General features: G+C 46.5%; 1 protein-coding gene across 1 annotated transcript in view; it reads right to left on the minus strand.

Annotated features, from left to right (window-relative positions):
• Nucleotides 1-14741, minus strand: part of LOC138783466 (NFX1-type zinc finger-containing protein 1-like) — a 156086-nt gene extending 141345 nt beyond the window's left edge. Inside the window, exon 1 of the mRNA XM_069958189.1 lies at nt 14681-14741. The gene's annotated coding sequence lies outside the window, so the exon portion shown is untranslated. The remainder of the gene's footprint in view (nt 1-14680) is intronic.
• Nucleotides 14742-16753: the final 2012 nt, after the last annotated feature.

The following is a 16753-nucleotide window of genomic DNA, read 5'->3' on the forward strand; positions in this document are numbered from 1 at the left end:
TAAAGTACTGTATTCCCCCCCCCCCCCAAAAGTTATGCAAATCACCAACATACACTTATTACTGGAAATGCTTATAAAGTGCTTTTTTTCCCTGCACTTACTACTGCACCAAGGCTTCACTTCCTGGATAAAATGGTGATGTCACGACCCGACTCCCAGAGCTGTGCGGGCTGTGGCTGCTGGAGAGGATGATGGCAGGGGGACACTGAGGGACACAGGGCACTGGAGGGACACTGAGCATCCCCCTGCCATCATCCTCTCCAGCAGCCACAGCCTGCACAGCTCTGGGAGTCGGGTCGTGACATCACAGGAAGTGAAGCATTGATGCAGTAGTAAGAGCAGGGAAAAAAGCACTTTATAAGCATTTCCCGTAATAAGTGTATATTGGTGATTTGTATAACTCTTGGTAATATGGTAACTTAGGTTATATGGAGAAAACAATCATAAATGTTTAAAAAATAATAGTAAAAAAACTGGTTATAACTGGATGATAATTAAAAAAAAAGCACCAAAAATGTAGATACAATGCCATAAAAAAACACTAGTTCTGTCTGAGGACAGAAACTGTCTGTTTTTTTATAGCAACCAATCAAAGCTCAGCTTTTATTTTACCAGAGCGATAGGAGAAATATTCACATCTTTTTGTGCACCGTCTATGGTGTAAAAGTAGCCAAATAGGTAAAGAATCTGTGCCACAATTTTTTTTGTGTTTTGCACCTTGCTCACTCATGGGGTGTGGTCTTGATTTATGTGTATTTTACTCCTAATTTTCAAAGCAAATATTCCTGTTTTTGGCACCTAAATGTCCCTCTATAGGTGGTGTAAACCAGTGATTTTCAACCTTTTTTGAGCCGCAGCACACTTTTTATACTTAAAAAAATCCCGGGGCACACCACCAACCAAAATGGCACAAAATGACACTATAAAACAGTACATATTATACATATAGTTCACGGAGTTCACTCTTGGGGGTTTTAAATCAGCTTCTTATCACCTCAAGAGCTGCTTTTTAAGCCCTCAAGAGTGAAATATGCCTGGCAGAGGTCCTTTCAATAAATTATTTATTTTAAAAAAGTGAAATAAAAAAGGATAACCCCCTCATATATACAATCCCATGTAACCTCATACATACGGTCCCATGTATTCTCATATATATATATATATATATATATATATATATATATATATATATATATATACAGTCCCATGTAAACTCATACATACAGTCCCACGTATATGAGCACATAATTATCAGCACTATATACTGTGGTGATGTGCACTGTATAGCGCCACAGTATATGGTGCTGATAATTATGTGGCTCATATACTGCAATATAAAGGGGTACAATGAGAAGTACTATGGCCATGAGGCCAGAGTACAAGTGCCCCCTGCTTTGCCCTCATACAGTAATAATGCCACTTGCAGTATGCCCCCATATAATAATAATGCCTCCATAAAACAATAATGCCCCCATATAATAATAATGCCCCCTACAGTATGCCCCCATATAATAATAATGCCCCCTGCAGTATGCCCCCATATATTAATAATGCCCCCTGCAGTATGCCCCCATATAATGATAATGCCCCCTGCAGTATGCCCCCACATATTAATAATGCCCCCTGCAGTATGCCCCCATATAATTATGCCCCCATATAATAATAATAATGCCCCCTGCAGTATGCCCCCATATATTAATAATGCCCCCTGCAGTATGCCCCCATATAATAATAATGCCCCCTGCTGTATGCCCCCATATATTAATAATGCCCCCTGCAGTATGCCCCCATATATTAATAATGCCCCCTGCAGTATGCCCCCATATAATAATAATGCCCCCTGCAGTATGCCCTCATATAATAATGCCCCCTGCAGTATGCCCCCATATAATAATAATGCCCACTGCAGTATGCCCCCATATATTAATAATGCCCCCTGCAGTATGCCCCCATATATTAATAATGCCCCATGCAGTATGCCCTCATATAATAATAATGCCCCCTGCAGTATGCCCCCATATAATAATAATGCCCCCTGCTGTATGCCCCCATATATTAATAATGCCCCCTGCAGTATGCCCCCATATATTAATAATGCCCCCTGCAGTATGCCCCCATATAATAATAATGCCCCCTGCAGTATGCCCCCATATAATAATGCCCCCTGCAGTATGCCCCCATATAATAATAATGCCCACTGCAGTATGCCCCCATATAATAATAATGCCCACTGCAGTATGCCCCCATATATTAATGCCCCCTGCAGTATGCCCCCATATAAAAATAATGCCCCCTGCAGTATGCCCCCATATATTAATAATGCCCCCTGCAGTATGCCCCATATATTAATAATGCCCCCTGCAGTATGCCCCCATATAATAATAATGCCCCCTGCAGTATGCCCCCATATATTAATAATGCCCCCTGCAGTATGCCCCCATATATTAATGCCCCCTGCAGTATGCCCCCATATAATAATAATGCTCCCTGCAGTATGCCCCCATATATTAATAATGCCCCCTGCAGTATGCCCCCATATATTAATGCCCCCCTGCAGTATGCCCCCATATAATAATAATGCCCCCTACAGTATGCCCCCATATAATAATAATGCCCCCTGCAGTATGCCCCCACATATTAATGCCCCCTGCAGTATGCCCCCATATAATAATAATGCTCCCTGCAGTATGCCCCCATATATTAATAATGCCCCCTGCAGTATGCCCCCATATATTAATGCCCCCCTGCAGTATGCCCCCATATAATAATAATGCCCCCTACAGTATGCCCCCATATAATAATAATGCCCCCTGCAGTATGCCCCCATATAATAATAATGCCTCCATAAAACAATAATGCCCCCATATAATAATAATGCCCCCTACAGTATGCCCCCATATAATAATAATGCCCCCTGCAGTATGCCCCCATATATTAATAATGCCCCCTGCAGTATGCCCCCATATAATGATAATGCCCCCTGCAGTATGCCCCCACATATTAATAATGCCCCCTGCAGTATGCCCCCATATAATTATGCCCCCATATAATAATAATGCCCCCTGCAGTATGCCCCCATATATTAATAATGCCCCCTGCAGTATGCCCCCATATAATAATAATGCCCCCTGCTGTATGCCCCCATATATTAATAATGCCCCCTGCAGTATGCCCCCATATATTAATAATGCCCCCTGCAGTATGCCCCCATATAATAATAATGCCCCCTGCAGTATGCCCCCATATAATAATGCCCCCTGCAGTATGCCCCCATATAATAATAATGCCCACTGCAGTATGCCCCCATATATTAATAATGCCCCCTGCAGTATGCCCCCATATATTAATAATGCCCCCTGCAGTATGCCCTCATATAATAATAATGCCCCCTGCAGTATGCCCCCATATAATAATAATGCCCCCTGCTGTATGCCCCCATATATTAATAATGCCCCCTGCAGTATGCCCCCATATATTAATAATGCCCCCTGCAGTATGCCCCCACATATTAATAATGCCCCCTGCAGTATGCCCCCATATAATTATGCCCCCATATAATAATAATGCCCCCTGCAGTATGCCCCCATATATTAATAATGCCCCCTGCAGTATGCCCCCATATAATAATAATGCCCCCTGCTGTATGCCCCCATATATTAATAATGCCCCCTGCAGTATGCCCCCATATATTAATAATGCCCCCTGCAGTATGCCCCCATATAATAATAATGCCCCCTGCAGTATGCCCCCATATAATAATGCCCCCTGCAGTATGCCCCCATATATTAATAATGCCCACTGCAGTATGCCCCCATATATTAATAATGCCCCCTGCAGTATGCCCCCATATATTAATAATGCCCCCTGCAGTATGCCCTCATATAATAATAATGCCCCCTGCAGTATGCCCCCATATAATAATAATGCCCCCTGCAGTATGCCCCCATATATTAATAATGCCCCCTGCAGTATGCCCCCATATATTAATAATGCCCCCTGCAGTATGCCCCCACATATTAATAATGCCCCCTGCAGTATGCCCCCATATAATTATGCCCCCATATAATAATAATGCCCCCTGCAGTATGCCCCCATATATTAATAATGCCCCCTGCAGTATGCCCCCATATAATAATAATGCCCCCTGCTGTATGCCCCCATATATTAATAATGCCCCCTGCAGTATGCCCCCATATAATAATAATGCCCCCTGCAGTATGCCCCCATATAATAATAATGCCCCCTGCAGTATGCCCCCATATAATAATGCCCCCTGCAGTATGCCCCCATATAATAATAATGCCCACTGCAGTATGCCCCCATATATTAATAATGCCCCCTGCAGTATGCCCCCATATATTAATAATGCCCCCTGCAGTATGCCCTCATATAATAATAATGCCCCCTGCAGTATGCCCCCATATAATAATAATGCCCCCTGCTGTATGCCCCCATATATTAATAATGCCCCCTGCAGTATGCCCCCATATATTAATAATGCCCCCTGCAGTATGCCCCCATATAATAATAATGCCCCCTGCAGTATGCCCCCATATAATAATGCCCCCTGCAGTATGCCCCCATATAATAATAATGCCCACTGCAGTATGCCCCCATATAATAATAATGCCCACTGCAGTATGCCCCCATATAATAATAATGCCCCCTACAGTATGCCCCCATATATTAATAATGCCCCCTGCAGTATGCCCCCATATATTAATGCCCCCTGCAGTATGCCCCCATATAATAATAATGATCCCTGCAGTATGCCCCCATATATTAATAATGCCCCCTGCAGTATGCCCCCATATATTAATGCCCCCCTGCAGTATGCCCCCATATAATAATAATGCCCCCTACAGTATGCCCCCATATAATAATAATGCCCCCTGCAGTATGCCCCCATATAATAATAATGCTCCCTGCAGTATGCCCCCATATATTAATAATGCCCCCTGCAGTATGCCCCCATATATTAATGCCCCCCTGCAGTATGCCCCCATATAATAATAATGCCCCCTACAGTATGCCCCCATATAATAATAATGCCCCCTGCAGTATGCCCCCACATATTAATAATGCCCCCTGCAGTATGCCCCCATATATTAATAATGCCCCCTGCAGTATGCCCTCATATAATAATAATGCCCCCTGCAGTATGCCCCCACATATTAATAATGCCCCCTGCAGTATGCCCCCATATAATTATGCCCCCATATAATAATAATGCCCCCTGCAGTATGCCCCCATATAATAATAATGCCCCCTGCAGTATGCCCCCATATAATAATAATGCCCCCTGCTGTATGCCCCCATATAATAATAATGCCCCCTGCAGTATGCCCCCATATATTAATAATGCCCCCTGCAGTATGCCCCCATATAATAATAATGCCCCCTGCAGTATGCCCCCATATAATAATGCCCCCTGCAGTATGCCCCCATATAATAATAATGCCCACTGCAGTATGCCCCCATATATTAATAATGCCCCCTGCAGTATGCCCCCATATATTAATAATGCCCCCTGCAGTATGCCCCCATATAATAATAATGCCCCCTGCAGTATGCCCCCATATAATAATAATGCCCCCTGCTGTATGCCCCCATATATTAATAATGCCCCCTGCAGTATGCCCCCATATATTAATAATGCCCCCTGCAGTATGCCCCCATATAATAATAATGCCCCCTGCAGTATGCCCCCATATAATAATGCCCCCTGCAGTATGCCCCCATATAATAATGCCCACTGCAGTATGCCCCCATATAATAATAATGCCCACTGCAGTATGCCCCCATATAATAATAATGCCCCCTACAGTATGCCCCCATATATTAATGCCCCCTGCAGTATGCCCCCATATAATAATAATGCTTCCTGCAGTATGCCCCCATATATTAATAATGCCCCCTGCAGTATGCCCCCATATATTAATGCCCCCCTGCAGTATGCCCCCATATAATAATAATGCCCCCTACAGTATGCCCCCATATAATAATAATGCCCCCTGCAGTATGCCCCCATATAATAATAATGCTCCCTGCAGTATGCCCCCATATATTAATAATGCCCCCTGCAGTATGCCCCCATATATTAATGCCCCCCTGCAGTATGCCCCCATATAATAATAATGCCCCCTGCAGTATGCCCCCATATAATAATAATGCCCCCTGCAGTATGCCCCCACATATTAATAATGCCCCCTGCAGTATGCCCCCATATATTAATAATGCCCCCTGCAGTATGCCCTCATATAATAATAATGCCCCCTGCAGTATGCCCCCATATATTAATAATGCCCCCTGCAGTATGCCCCCATATATTAATAATGCCCCCTGCAGTATACCAATATGCACCAATAGTTTTTAAAAAAAACAAAAAAACATCATACTCACCTAATCCGCGCTGTGTGGCTGCAGGCAGCAGCTCTCCCTCCTCTTCAGGCTCCATCCTGTGAGCCGCGGGGACTGAACCTCCGGCAGACGTGATGATGTCACATCATCACGCCTGCCGGAGAGGTCACGTCCCGGCGTCCCATAGGCTGCTGGCATGAAGTGCCACGGCCTATGGGAGTGAATGTCAGAGCAGGATGCTGACAGGTCCTGCTCAGACATTCTGCTCGATTGAATGTTTCGCCCGCTCACTGTGTGAGCGGGCGAAACATCAAACCGATCGGCATATCCCTAGAAGCTGCGTGGCTTCTTGCCTCCAGTTTGGGTGGGGTTTTGTAACTCTGTTAAAATTGAAGTGAGTAAAGCTGTGCCTTTGCACAGAAAGATTTATCTGACAGATTTGTGAAGCCAAAGCCAGGAACAGACTATAAACAGAGAACAGGTTATAAAGAAAATACTGAGATTTCTCCTCTTTTCAAATCCATTCCTGGGTTTGGCTTCAAAAATCTGTCAGATGTCTGTGTAAAGACAATCTTAGGGTACAAACACACACAGCGTATACGCAACAGATACGCAACAAATACGCAGCAGATTTAATGCTGTGTTCAGTTATTTAGATCTAATCTTCTGCGTATCTGCTGCGTATCGCAGCAGTAAATACGCAGCGTATATGCCGTGTGTGTTTGTACCCTTAGGGTATAAACCCACAAACCGTATATGCAGCGTATTTACTGCTGCGATAAGCAGCAAATACGCAGCAGATTAGATCTAAATAACTGAACACAGCATCAAATCTGCCCCATCAAATCTGCTGCGTATCTGCTGCATATACGGTGTGTGGGTTTGTACCCTAAGGGGGGCATTTATTAAGTCCGGCGTTTTTTACGCCGGACTTATAAATGCCCCCGCAGCTCCGGGGATTTATGTAGAGGCGGACTGCCTCTACATAAATCCCGTGCGCGCCGGTGCGCACCGCCGAAAACCTATGCCAGCTGAGGACTGGAGTAGGTTTTCGGCGTACATTTGGCCCACTACATGCCCCCTTTCCGCCCCCCTGGCGTACTCGGCGGAAAGTGCTGAATATTTTATTCGCAGATCGTCCATTTGCGTATAAAAAAATACGCAAATCGGCACTTTCCGCCGAAAATCATCCGTTCGCCGGATGATACATGTGGCCCTTAGGGTACAAACCCACACACCGTATACGCAGCAGATACGCAGCAAATATGCAGATTTGATGGGGCAGATTTGATATTGTGTTCAGTTATTTAGATCTAATCTGCTGCGTATTTGCTGCGTATCGCAGCAGTAAATACGCTGCATATACAGTGTGTGGATTTATACCCTTAATTGCAAAACTCTGCCCAAACTGGAGCCAAGAGTCCTGCTGTTTCTGGAAGGCAGGGGCCATGTTTTGCTAATCCTGGATAACCCCTTTAAATAAGCACTTTCACAAAGGTGACGCACAGCATGCTGACAATATGTTACTTTTTGCTTCTAATTTTTAATATCTATGTTTAAAATGCAATTTGATGGCAGCAGACTACCTGTATAAAATCATGGCTAGGTTGTTTGTCTTCATTTCCTTACATAAAACACTGTATGACTAAACAGCTTTTTGGATATTGATCTACTTTATTTACTCAAGTTATTCAAGCAATATATTTTGCTAGGGCGTTGTATGAGGAGATTTATCATTTACAGGGATTGACATTGAAAGCACAGGGCCCTGTGCAAGAAATGTTTACGGTATATTACCCCCTCCCTCTCAACAAAGCCACAAAAAGGCATGTTACTAGCTAGCTAGCTATCCCGTCTACACTCTATGTATGCAAAACTGTGCAAAACTTTTAGGCAGGTATGGAAAAATGCTGCAAAGAAAGATGCCTTCTGTTAGGATGCATTTGATTGGCTTTAAAGTATTATTGGGCAACAACCCCAAACTTACATCCATTGTCATTTAAGGGGTATTCCAATCTCAATTAATATAGATACACTTGTAGGGCTTTGTCATTAAGGATGGGTTTACACGTTCCGGAATCACAGCAGCTCTCATGGCAGCGGCACTGTCAGTTTGAATAGGACTACATAATTACAGTGGAATTTTCATTCCACTATGAGTATGTAAAGCGCCATCACTCTTAACCCGACGCGGCCTGCTGTGGGTAAGAGGGATGGCACTTTACATACTTGCAGCGGAATGAAAATTCAAACTGACAGTGCCCGGAATCACAGTGGATCTCGCTGCAGAACTCGAACTCCGGTACGTGTGAACCTACCCTAAAAATAAGTTTGGACATGTCATCAGGCATGTCAAAGATTATTGATCACAGCAGGTATATATATATATATATATATATATATATATATATATATATATATATATATACAGTGAGTCCAAGAAGTATTTGATCCCTTGCTGATTTTCTTTGTTTGCCCACTAATAAAGACACTATCCTTCAGCACTTTTAATGGTAGATATATTCTAACATGGAGAGACAGAATATCAAGAAAAAAATCCAGAATATAATTTTAAAGAATATATTTTAATTAATTTGTATTTCAATGAGGAAAATAAGTATTTGATCCCTCTTGCCAAACACACTCAATACTAAGTGGCAAAGCCTTTGTTTGCAAGCACAGCGGTGAGACGTTTGTTGTAGTTAACCACAAGTTTAGCGCACACACCAGGGGGAATTTTGGCCCACTCTTCTTTGCAGATTCTCTCTAAATCATGAAGGTTGTTGGGCTGTCGCTTGGCAACTCTGACCTTCAGCTCCCTCCATAGATTTTCCATCGGATTGAGGTCTGGCGACTGGCTGGGCCACTCCATGACCTTAATGTGATTTTTCTTGAGCCAATTCTTTGTTGCCTTTGCTGTATGTTTAGGGTCGTTATCATGTTGGAAGACTCAACCACGGCCCATTTTCAGAACCCTGGCAGAGGGGAGGAGGTTGTCCCTCAGGATTGTGCGGTACATGGCTCCATCCATCTTCCCAGTGATGCGGTGAAGTAGCCCTGTACCCTTGGCAGAGAAACACCCCCAAAACATTATGCTTCCACCTCCATGCTTGACGGTGGGCACAGTGTTCTTGGGGTCATAGGCAGCATTTTTCTTCCTCCACACATGGCGGGTGGAGTTGAGGCCAAAAAGTTCAATTTTGGTCTCATCTGACCACAAAACCTTCTCCCAATAACTTGGTTCATCTTTCAAATGATCATTGGCATACTTGAGGCGCGCCTCCACATGTGCTCTCTTCAGCAGGGGTACCTTTCGGGCACTGCAGGATGTGAATCCATTGTTGCGCAAAGTGTTGCCAATTGTTTCCTTGCAAACTGTGGTCCCAGCTGCCTTTAGGTCATTTGCTAACTCCTGCCGAGTGGTTGCAGGACGATTTCTGACTGTTCTCAGCATCATTGCCACCCCACGAGGCGAAATCTTCTTTATAGCACCGGGACGAGGTCTGTTGATTGTCATGTTATACTCTTTAAACTTTCTGATAATTGCACCAATAGTTGTTACTTTCACATCCAACACCTTACTAATCTTTTTGTAGCCCATTCCAGCTTTGTGAAGGTCAACAGTTCTGACTCTGAGGTCCTGTGACAGCTCTTTGGTTTTACCCATGTTGGAGACTTGAAATCTGTGTGATCTGTCTGATTCTGTGGACAGTTGTTTTTCACACAAGTGATTAGTGAGAACAGGTGACTTCAGGTCAGGTAACAAGTTGATTGGGAGTGTCTAACTGGTCTGTAAAAGCCAGAACTGCTAATGAATACTAAGGGATCAAGTACTTATTTCACTCCATGAAATACAAATCAATTAATATATATTCCTTAGATTTATTTTCTGGATTTTCTTTTTAATATTCTGTCTCTCCATGTAAGAATACATCTACCATTAAAAGTATAGAATGATCATGTCTTTATTAGTGGGCAAACAAAGAAAATCAGCAAGGGATCAAATACTTCTTGGACTCACTGTATATATACATACAGTCAGGGCCGTCTTTCCCATTGGGCAGGGTAGGCAGCTGCCCGGGGGCGTATGACTCATGGGGGACCCCAATGGCAGCCGCCTACCCTGCAGAAAGGAAAGGAAGCTGATGAGCCACGCTGTGCCCCCCTCTCCCCAGTACATTACAGGGCCGCACTGACGCTGCGCACTGCCCCACTCTCCTCTCCTCACATAAATAAGCTGCAGGGCCGGCCTGTGATGTGGGTGGCTGAAGCTCCCCCTCCGTTAAGCCCCGCCCCCTGTGGACTGGTCCCATGTTCCTCCTGGCCCGGCACTTCCTGCCCCCAGCAGGCCTTGGGATGGTTATGTGTGGGGCCTCACAGCAGCTGCAGGAGATCAGCAGTGTGGAGAGCAGGAGGCTACAGGCTGCTAACCTCCAGCTACACAGTGGCCTCCAGCTACAGGGCTTCCTGACCATCCCCCTCCTGTCCTGGTGCTCCACTGCAGGAAATGTCAGGTACCTGGGGCTGTAGATAGCAGGGAGGTCGGGACAGAGAAGAGGGGGGAGTCTGCAGATCTGGGCTGAGAGAAGAAAACACACACACACACACCTCTGTTCCCCCTATAGATGCCCCCTCTCCCCCAGGCTGCTTTGCCCCTGTCCACCTGTAGCTGATCTGTACCTCCCAAGCTGCAATGTGCACCCCCCCCCCAGACTGCTGTGTTCTCCCCTTCAGGCTGCTGTGCCCCCACACACTAGAGGCTGCTGTACCCCCCCCCCCCCCCCAGACTGCATGTATGGCCAGGTTTGCATATATATAAAATCTTTACGCATGTTAGGCTTGGTTCCCATTTTTGTTTTTTTTTCTGCTCCTGAGCATTGAAGGAGAAGAATGAAAAAACCCCACAGATGCTGCGAAACTGCTCCAGATAGAAGGATACACACTCATACAGAACAATATGCATACAGAACATATGCATACAGATCGATGCACACCCATACAGAACCATACAGTACCATATTCACCCATACAGAACCATACAGTACAATATACACCCATACAGAACCATACAGTACAATATACACTCATACAGAACTATACAGTACAATATACACCCATACAGAGCCATACAGTACAATATACACTCATACAGAACCATACAGTACAATATACACTCATACAGAGCCATACAGTACAATATACACCCATACAGAGCCATACAGTACAATATACACTCATACAGAACCATACAGTACAATATACACCCATACAGAGCCATACAGTACAATATACACCCATACAGAACCATACAGTACAATATACACTCATACAGAACCATACAGTACAATATACACCCATACAGAACCATACAGTACAATACACACCCATACAGAACAATATACACCCATACAGAACAATATACACCCATACAGAACAATATACACCCATACAGAACCATACAGTACAATATACACCCACACGGGGCTGCACAGCACAAGGTTAGGGGGGGAGGGGGATGCGGGGACTTGATCTTGGGTCGGGGGGCCCAGTTCACAGCTGTGCCCAGGGGCCCATAGTTTTGTTAAGACGGCCCTGCAAACAGTGTAGGATTACAACTCCTAATGTGATCTCTGCCCCCTCACCACTGGCTAACAGGCAAAATAGCAGCTGTCTTATAAGCCGAGGAGAAACAACAGGTGTTGTCTCCCTTCTAGCTCTTCATATGTTGTGTACATGTGATTCCCCCCTAGCAAATCCCGAAGCAGAATAGGAGAAGAGACTGAAAAACATAAATATTTTACCTCCTTCAGGCCCTAGGCACTGAAGCACTAGCACCCACTGGCAAATACAGCCCTGAAATGCATTACAAATGAGAAAAAGTATATTCTGCTGTATTACTATGAGCAGGTTAGATGATTCTGACCTGCTGATAGTCCCCTATGTAGCAGAGGGCTCCAAGGAGGAAGGTATTACCTTCTCAGCACCAATCCTGTGCTTTTAGCAGTTTACTTGGTCTGGAGCACTGTGCAATAGAGAGCTATAAGCATGTTAGATTCGTCTAACCTGCTGATAGTTCCTCTTTAAGATGATTAGTTAAATAGGATGTGGCTACAGTCTTGCAGCAGATTGAAAATCCGCTGCTAAAATGCCAAATTGAAGGGCAAAACTGTTTGGCATACTTGCAGCGGACTTTATACAGTATACCAGCAGACTAATACTGGGCCAGCTGTCTATAAGGTCTGATTCACATTGCATCAACAATTTGATAGAAAAACAATTCAACATAGTCCTATGAAATAATATTAATAATTTATAATATCAATCATGTGAGCATGCAGGGGTTACCTATCAGGGTGCCTGTTGTTACCAGGCTGACTTCAGCACAGTGTGAGCAGTATATAAAGCTGCTATAACCTACTATGAATTCTGTGTACTGCAATCTGTATAAGGCTCCGTTCACACGTACTGCATTTGCAGTAGATTTCATGCTGCGAGTCTTGATACAATTATGGCCTATAATTCTGAATTCTGCAGAATGTAGTCACTGCCTAGTTCACTAATCAGATAAAACATTACCTGCCCGCGCTCCTTTCTGCTTCTCCGGCTTCTGTGTTCCTCACTCAGCCAATCAGTTCACTGTCCCACCACAGCGCACTGACTAGCAGAGTGGGGCGCCAGGGAGCCGGAGAAGCAGACAGGAGCGCAGGCAGGTAATGTGTTATCTTGTTTTAAGGTGGGTTCACACATAGTTCCTCAGCAAAATCTGCTGCGATTCCCGGCACTTTAATTTAGCCTCGGTTTACATACTAGCATTGGAATTTTCATCCTGCTGCGAGTATGTAAACTGCCGACCCCCGTAACCCGGTGCAGCCCGGTGAATACTTTATCAGTTCACGGTTCGGCCTCCTCCTGTGGCTCCCGGAATCCTGACATCCCGCTTAGTAAATCGGTGGCTGCGTCAGGACAGCTCACTGATTGGCTGAGTGGGACGTCAGGATGCCGGGAGCCACAGGAGGAGGCTGGAGCGTGGACCAGTAAAGTATTCACCGGGCTGCACCGGGTTACGGGAATGGTGCTTTACATAATCGCAGCAGGATGAAAATTCCACTGCTAGTATTCAAGTATTCAAGATGACAGTACCAGGAACCCAGCGGATTTTGCTGCGAACTTGCAGCGTGATTCACTACATGTAAAGCTAACCTAAAAGTCTGGCAGATGATTAGTTAAATAGGATGTGGCTACAGTCTAACAGCAGATTGAAATGCTGCTAGAATGCCAAGCTGTGGGGCATAACTGTTAGGCATACTGCTTCGGATTTCGCTGCGAGACTCTAATCTTTATACAGTATACCAGCAGACTAATACTGGGCCAGCTGTCTATAAGGTCTGATTCACATTGCATCAACAATTTGATAGAAAAACAATTCAACATAGTCCTATGAAATAATATGAATCATTTATAATATCAATCATGTGGGCATGCAGGGGTTACCTATCAGGGTGCCTGTTGTTACCAGGCTGACTTCAGCACAGTGTGGGCACCTGGGACTTGTAAAGAAGCAGAAAAAAAACTCCTGCTGTCATTACCTGCCAGAAACACCTCTAACTGCGTCCAGAGGCGTACCTGTACAGATAAGGAGACTTCGCTCTCTCGTCTTGTGGCTGTGACCACATCCTCAGGATAGGGGGTAACAGGCTGATTGGAGGGGGTCTGAGAGAATTGTCCTCTGAAGGAATGGAGCGCAGTGTGGGGCCATGGCCAGCACCTCTATGTGGCTTCATTCTCTATGTGGCCAAGTGCTGATGCCCTGCACCTGCTCCTTTATCTTACTGAGGCAAAGCTAGCCCTCTCATCACTAGTTGCCCCTATGAAGCTACATGAAATAGGACACTGCATCCTGGCATCCCTCCTAGGTCACCCCTGAACCCCATCACCCCAGTTCTCACACATTTTGTTATGGAATAAAAATCCAAGTGAAAATCCTTCCCATTACCAGACCCTAAAAATGTCATTTGTAAATTGTCTCAATACATTAGTCAACATTTTCAGATAGAGCTTCCCAATAAGGGGGGATGCCATACACCAGCACAGTGCTATGACAATGTAGCTGAACCCCCTCTATCCCTCCATCCTGTCTCCCTACCAGTCAGCAGGCTGCAATGTGCGGGGTATCCGTCTGTGCTGCACACTTGGCTGCTTCTTACATAGATTATAGTTCCATCCTCACAGGGTTCACCAGCCCCAGTAATAAGTACATCGCCTGTATACCATCCCTCATCCTGCTGACTCATTCTCCGTGTATTCTATGTCACGTCCTTACCTTGAGGCACAGCATCCATCTCCCCTCATACTGCCCCATGCAGTGATGACATCCAGTCATGTGCTCTGCTTTATACTCGGCTTTAGTTTCATTTCTCCCCTAGAGAAGCACAGACCGCGCCTCACCTCAAGTTTCGTTTTCCTCAGCCTCACTGGTGATAACCGAATGTAACGAGTATGGAGGGGAGTCCTCCCAGAGGTTTAGTTTCTGTAGCAGCATCTCTTACAGGACATAGTGCAGCTCTCCCAGCTGTAGCGGCATCACTTACAGGACATAGTGCAGCTCTCCCAGCTGTAGCGGCATCACTTACAGGACATGGTGCAGCTCTCACAGCTGTAGCGGCATCACTTACAGGACATAGTGAGGGCAGCTCTCCCAGCTGTAGCGGCATCACTTACAGGACATAGTGCAGCTCTCCCAGCTGTAGCGGCATCACTTACAGGACATAGTGCAGCTCTCCCAGCTGTAGCGGCATCACTTACAGGACATAGTGCAGCTCTCCCAGCTGTAGCGGCATCACTTACAGGCAGGGGTGATTCTAGCCTCTCTGCTGCCCGAGGCGAACTATAGAATGACGCCCCCCCCCCCCCCCCGTCAATCCGCCCACATTATAATCCACTACTGCCCCCCCCCCCACTGCTGTCCCCAATAAACATAATGTTTGGTCCCTTGCTGCACAGAGGATGTCAGGAGAGGAGGAGGCTGACTTTATAGGAGAGGTCCCAGCAGCACAGAGGATGTCACGAGAGGAGGGGGCTAATCCTATAGGAGAGGTCCCAGCAGCACAGAGGATGTCAGGAGATGAGGGTGCTAATCCTATAGGAGAGGTCCCAGCAGCACAGAGGATGTCAGGAGAGGAGGGTGCTAATCCTATAGGAGAAGTCCCAGCAGCACAGAGGATGTCAGGAGAGGAGGGTGCTGATCTTTTAGGAGATGGTCCCCCTCTTCCCCCCTTATAGATGGTCCCCCTCTTCCCCCCTTATAGATGGTCCCCCTCTTCCCCCCCTTATAGATGGTCCCCTCTCCCTTATAGATGGTCCCCCTCTCCCCCCCTTATAGATGGTCCCCCTCTCCCCCCTCCCTTATAGATGGTCCCCCTCTCCCCCCTCCCTTATAGATGGTCCCCCTCTTTCCCCTCCCTTATAGATGGTCCCCCTCTTCCCCCCTTATAGATGGTCCCCCTCTTCCCCCCCCCTTATAGTTGGTCCCCCTCTTCCCTCTCTCCCCCCTTATAGATGGTCCCCCTCTCCCCCCCCTTATAGATGGTCCCCCTCTTTCCCCCCCCTTATAGATGGTCCCCCTCTTCCCTCTCTCCCCCTCCCTTATAGATGGTCCCCTCTCCCTTATAGATGGTCCCCCTCCCCCCCCTTATACATGGTCCCCCTCTCCCCCCTCCCTTATAGATGCCCCCTTATAGATGGTCCCCCTCTTTCCCCCTCCCTTATAGATGGTCCCCCTCTCCCCCTTATACATGGTCCCCCTCTTCCCCCCCTTATAGACGGTCCCCCTCCCGCCCCTCCCTTATAGATGGTCCCCCCCTTATAGATGGTCCCCCTCTTTCCCCCCTCCCTTATAGATGGCCCCCCCCTTATAGATGGTCCCCCTCTTTCCCCCCTCCCTTATAGATGGCCCCCCCCTATAGATGGTCCCCCTCTTCCCTCTCCCCCTCCCTTATAGATGGTCCCCCCCCCTTATAGATTGTCCCCCTCTTTCCCCCCTCCCTTATAGATCGTCCCCCTCTTTCCCCCCTCCCTTATAGATGGCCCCCTTCCCCCCCCCTACCTTATAGATGGTCCCCCTCTCCCCCCTCCCCCCTGCACAGCAGATAAAACAAAAACAAAAAACAGCACACAACTCACCTGCCCTCCGTTCCCCCGTCGAACCTCTCTGGTCTGGTCCCGGCTGATGTGCGGCTGCCCGGGGTGTCCCGTCCTGTCCCCGGCAGCGCGCGCATCACAGAGCTCCCCGTGCGCCTGTGCCTGTGACTTCCGGCGCACGGGGAGCTCTCTGATGCGCGCGCTGCCGGGGACAGGACGGGACACCCCGGGCAGCCGCACATCAGCCGGGGGACTA

The sequence above is a fragment of the Dendropsophus ebraccatus genome, chromosome 2 (assembly GCF_027789765.1).
Source record: "Dendropsophus ebraccatus isolate aDenEbr1 chromosome 2, aDenEbr1.pat, whole genome shotgun sequence".
Taxonomy (NCBI): Eukaryota; Metazoa; Chordata; class Amphibia; order Anura; family Hylidae; genus Dendropsophus; species Dendropsophus ebraccatus.